This window comes from Hippopotamus amphibius, chromosome X (genome assembly GCF_030028045.1).
Source record: "Hippopotamus amphibius kiboko isolate mHipAmp2 chromosome X, mHipAmp2.hap2, whole genome shotgun sequence".
Classification (NCBI taxonomy): Eukaryota; Metazoa; Chordata; class Mammalia; order Artiodactyla; family Hippopotamidae; genus Hippopotamus; species Hippopotamus amphibius.
The window spans coordinates 30,865,074-30,871,289 of NC_080203.1; positions in this window are offsets into that span (position 1 = coordinate 30,865,074).

A 6,216-nucleotide genomic window follows, 5' to 3' on the forward strand; every position below is an offset into this window, starting at 1 on the left:
CAAACCAGTGTCCCCTGCCTTGGCAGGTGGATTCTTAACCACTGCACCACCAGGGAAGTCTCCTCTGTTTTATTTTTGATCAATTGATTATTCTTCTCATTATGGGTTGTGTTTCCTTGCCTCTTTGCATGTCTAGTAATTTTAATTGGCTGCCAATCACTGTCAGTTTTACCATTTGGGTCTTGGATATTTTTGTACCTCTATGAATCTTCTTGAGCTTCCTAGTGTTAATTATTCTCCACTACTCCAGCAAGGTCTATCTGTCTACTCGACTCAATGCCCAGTGAGTCATGAGATTTTCTATTCTGGCTAGTGGGAACAGGCACTATTCCTGGCCCTATGTGAGCACTGGGCATTTTTTCTTCAAATTCTTTCAGATGGTTCTTTTCTATGTGAGTTATTTTCCTTATGTGAATGCACTGCTTAGTTTTCTGCTGAACACTTGAGGCGCACCATCTGCAGATCTTTGGAGGTCTGCCTCTGTGCAGTTCTCTCCTCTGGTATTCTTTTGTATGTGCTCCAGTTGCCTTGGAGTCTCTAGATGCTCAGCTGTGCCTACTCAATCTAGGAAGTCTGCCAGGCTGCCTTGATTCTCCCTTTTTGTTAGACAAGGCTGGCTCCATGGACCTGTGACAGTAGAACAGGGCCCCAAGCGCCAAAAAGGCCCACGTTTGGATTTAATGCTCTGTGGCCACCATCTTGAAATTCGCAATAATTTTATCTTTGTGTTTTGTAAGTGAAATCCCATGGGACAACAGAGCATACACTGGGGGCTTGGAGCCTGGGTTCACATGTGGCCCTTCCTCTCTAAGTCTCACTGCCTCTTTGGATAGGTTCTTGCTGACCACTCTCCTGTCTCTGGCACCTCAGCCTCCTCCCTTATCCCGTGCCCAGCAACTAATGCCACCCTCTATCTCCAGTGGGGGCTTGGGCATGGGCACAGGGAGACTCAGAATCAGATGCCTGTCCCTGTGGCATCTCAGATTGGGGCATGGTGGCAACCATCCCTGCCCCAAGCTGGCAGGCCCACAGTACATTCAGATTCAGCTGGGATGAACCTCTTGCCTACTCTCTTTCAGTTACCTACCCATTCTGGCACAGAAGTTCTAATACTCTTTGGGGCTGCCCATCCTCAGTGGTTTGGGGTGTCAGACCCATGGAAAGTGGAGCTTCATGGCTTGTCTTCCCGGGAGCCTTGATTCAGCAGTTGGCATGAGGGAGAAGCTAGCAGCTGGTTTGCTGCAAGTGTGTGTTTGCATGCCTTGTCAGAGGGCACAGCTTCTCAGCACCTCTGAGGGTCTGCACTTGCCCTGTAGGTATCCCATGTCTGAGGGAGTATAACATTAAATAGCACATAAAAACCATCATGATGAGTTAAGAGAGAGACTGTGGAAGAAAGGAAAACTCTTTTCCTTCCTTTTGAATAAGGGCTTTTACATTTTCATTTTGTGCTGGGCTCTGCAGCTTATGTAGCCCACCTCAATCAGAGGACTCACCTTATTTTTTTTATTTTTTATTTTTTTTAGTGGTGTAAACAAGAACCATTTTATTATGCTTGTGGATTTGAAAAGGGCATAATGAGGACTGCTTGTCTGGGGCTTCAGCTAGGAAGGCTGGATGGAGGATGACTTGACAACTGTCTAAAGTTTTGCTCTCTCAAGGGTCTTCACCTTATTTTTTTTTAAATGATTAATTAATTTATTTGCTGCATTGGGTCTTCGTTGCTGCACACAGGCTTCCTCCAGTTGCAGCGAGCAGGGGCTACTCTTCATTGTGGTGTGTAGGCTCCTCATTGAGGTGGCTTCTCTTGTTGTGGAGCACAGGCTCTAGGCATGAGGGCTTTAGTAGTTGCGGCACACAGGCTCAATAGTTGTGGCTCACGGGCTCTAAAGCGCAGGCTCAATAGTTGTGTCGCACGGGCTTAATTGCTCTGAGGCATGAGGTTTCTTCCTGGAGCAGGGATCAAACCCATGTCCCCTGCATTGGCAGGTGGATTCTTAGCCACTGCACCACCTAGGGAGTCCCTTCACCTTATTTTTTAACCATCTTTCAGGGATCACATTTTCTTCATTGCCTGATGTGTCTTAAAAAATCATTGTTTCATGAATGTTGTATGGTTTTGTGGGGGGGGGGTCTCTTTTTTGGTTTTAGGCAGAGGGTAAAATCAGTCCTTGTTACTCCATCTTGGCTAGAGGCAGAAGTCCTCTACATTTCCATACATTTATCTTGAGTATTATTCATTAGTATTGTGCATAAGTGTTATGCAAGTGCATAAGAAAAAATTCAGCATTAGATTAATGGCAGGCTAAACTGAGTAATATTTGGAATTCTTAGGGATAGACACATACATCAGAAATGGGTACAATCTCATTAAAATGTAAAACATATAACTCTCAGGGAAATCATTTCAAGAAACTTGACTAGAATCTGTCCTCAGGCTTTAATATCTGCCCCAGTGCCTCAGCACTCTCCCCGCTAGCCCTGGGTACCAGGATAGCATATAAACAGTTAATCCACAAATGGGTCATTCTGTTCAATTTCCCTAAAGACACAAGCTGGCAATTAATCATACAAGACCAATTTGTCACCAAACCGATTGTCCAAAGGCCTCATAATCCAGAACACAGTGTTTTAAAAGGACGCACGAAATCCAGCATGCCCCACATAGCCCGGCTAGGATTGCATTCAAAGAGTAAAGGTCAGCAATGGACAATTTTCACTGGACAGATTAGGAATGTCACCAAAAGGCCAGGGCCACGGGAAGTGCCTAGTAGCTGGGGGGAAAAGCCAAGGGCCAGGGCCTCTGCTGCTGCTGCTTCCCTTCCTCATCCTACAAGAAGAGCACACCAGCCCCTCCCCCACCTCTCCTCAAGCACACTCCTTGGTCATTAAGTAGGTCCAACCCTTGCAAAGGTTCCAACCATTCGTGTTTAATCTATGAAGAAGTAAAGTTATGGTGACCTGGAAATAGCACTAGACTTACAGATAAAAAATTTGAGTTTAGGGAGTTCCCTGGTGGTCCAGTGGTTAAGATTCTAGGCTTTCACTGCCATGGCCTGGATTCAGTCCCTGGCTGGGGAACTGAGATCCCACAAGCCGCGAGGTGTGGCAAAAAAATAAATAAATAAAATCAAATTTGAGTTTACTTCTTGCTCTATCTCTACCTAATAGTGGGACCTTGAGCATTTCTCGGCTTCCCTGTCTTTATGTGAAGATCGGGAAAATGATTTTCTTACCTTCATTTGCATGATTATTGTGAGGATGAAATTAGATAATAGGGAAGACTTGTTGGTGTAGTGTAAAGAGCATGTTGGATTCAACAAGATTATCCTTCCAATTCCAGTATAAACACTTCATAGTTGTATGACTTTAGGGAAGTTACTTAACCTTTCAGAGCCATAGTTTCCTAATCTGTGGAATGGGAAAATAGTATCTGTCTCACAGGGACATTGTGAGGATTAAGTGAGACAATGCTCAAAACTGCCTGACCTCTAACAGGTACTCAAGAAATGATAATAAATTACAAAATCTAGATAATATTTTATAAAATTCTATACAGATGGAACAAGGGGATATGCAATGGGAGGAACTTGCTTTTTTTTTTTTTAAGGATGTAGCCCTTCTTCATAAAGACTGATTATCCTGGCTCTTTGCCATAACATCTTTTTCTCCCCAAAACATTTTTAAATTCAAGATTTCACAATAATAATTTTCAGAGAAGCTCTGATAGTAGTGTCATAAAAGGATTGAAAAATGACTGCCAGAAAGTGGGCAAAGACCTCTAGCTCTTCCCAAAATAAGGTGCTCTAGGAATTAGCTTAGGACACTGATTTCCTCAGACAAAATATTTAGTTCTTCTTGATTTTTTTGGCCTCCATAGGCTCAGCATTGCTCACATGTTGCATTATCTAGTATTTGCCCATCAGAATGTTTACTGTTCTTCAACTACTCGTATATTTTTGTGCAACACTGGTAATTTTCATATTTATTCTAATGTCCTTTCTATTGTAACCCTACATCACTTATTACTAGCACTTTCAACACTCTCAATACTTTTTTTTTTTAAAAATTGGAATATTCTTTATTTTTTTCTTAGAGTAGTTTAAAAATGGATATTTTTCAGGCTTCCCTGGTGGCGCAGTGGTTAAGAATCCACCTGCCAATGCAAGGGACACAGGTTCAATCCCTGCTCCAGGAAGACCCCACATGCCTCAGAGCAACTAAGCCCATGCACCACAACTACTGAGCCAGCTCTCTAGAGCCCGCAAGCCACAACTGTTGAGCCCACGTGCCACAACTACTGAAGCCTGCCCACCTAGAGCCTGTGCTCTGCAATAAGAGAAGCCACTGTAATAAGAAGCCCATGCACCGCAACTAACAGTAGCCCCTGCTGGCCACAACTAGAGAAAGCCTGCGTGCAGCAACAAAGACCCAACATGGCCAATAAATAAATAAATGAACAAATAAGTAAATAATTTTTAAATGGATATTTTTCATGTCCCAGTTCATCTCACTGCTTTTGTATGTATCAGATATATGTTAATAATGTTCATTAAACTGCTCAAATCTAGGCAAACTCACAGCAGACACACCCAATGAATGCTAATGCCATAGACCAAAATGACAGCCAATAAGCTGCAGGTGACAGAGTTGATGACATTTGCCCTCCATACAGCTTTGTGGCTCTAAGAAATGTCTCAAATAGAGGCGTTTCTGTATGTATAGGGAACTTTACTATATGCCAGGCACTGTACCAGGAGCCAGGAATGCAGTCGGGAGCAAGAGAGATCTAGTCTCTGTTCTCCCCAAATTCTCAATCTGACAGAGGGCACGGATCAGGAAATGGGCAACTGCCATGCAGTGTGATGAAATGATGGGGAGCTATAGACACACAGAGGAAGGTCACCTAAGCCAGACTTGCAGAGCAGAAAAGACTTCTGGAGGAAGTGACATCTAAACTGAGACCAGAAGGACAAGTAGGATTGAATCAGGTAAAGATGGAGGGTCCTATGTGGGGAACATGGCCTTTTCGGGGGACTGTACTTCAGTCCTGCTGGATGCAAATTGCAATGAGGAAGGCTGCAGCGGGAAGCTGGAGCCAGGCCACACAGGGCCTTATAGCAATGGGGAGGGAGTGAGGAGTAGTTGGGTGCTCTGGAGGGAGACACTTGGAGTCTCAGCTGTCTCTTCTATTGATACTTAGTAGTGTGAACTTGCACAAGTTATTTAAGATTTTAAGCCTCAGTTTCCACATGTATAAAATGAGGACAGCGCTCTAATAATACTTACTTCATAGGCTTGTTTAAGTATTCATGAGATAGCGCACATAAGATACCTAATACATAGAATGTGCTTAATAAATACTAGAAATTATTATTTCTGTATTATTTCACCTAATGAACGTGACATATTTTGGCTGGTTGGGAAATTGCTGGTCTCATAGATTTGTACAGGATGTATGTATGTATATACATATACATAAGTACACACATACATACACACAACTATACACACTTTTTTCACATTATATTTTTTATCTTCGTTTTGTTGATAATGAAATAGAAGTTTTATACATTGACACAGTCCTATTCGGCCTCCCTTTCTTTTCTAATGTGTCTTCCATGGCTTTATATCTTAAACATCGTCATGCCTCCAGTGACAGTATCTTCTGTCTTCCTCAAGTCTTTTTGAAACTTGCTGCTTCTGTCTTCCTACTCTTTGCATCTAAATTGATAGCCTTGGGAACGAGCGCCCTCTAGCTTTCATCTTGTGTCAGTTCAAAAGACAACATCCCATTAACTGTGATCTGTGGTCCCTGCCTATTGTTTATGCGCAGAAACCCTCAGTCCCAGAGAATGTGAAGGCTGTTAAAGATACAGGTTTCACAACACAAAACCTCTGGCTATTATAAAATGTCCTTGGCCTTGAATTTTCAAAGGTATCACACAGCTACTTATTAACCTACAGTTCACATTATTGTGTCCATGCACAAAGATTATTACATATAAAGAGACTTTCCTGGAAGAAAAGGCACAAGGATTTGGAGACCTGGAATCAAAGCCTATGTATCCACTATTACTATGTGGCCTTGGGAAAGTCCTTCTCCCAATTAGGCCTCCCATTTTTCAAGCGAAAAAGTTAGAGAAGACCCATGTTTCACGGAATACGCTTTGTAGAATACTCTATTAATTTCGAGGTATCACATACACACAATCG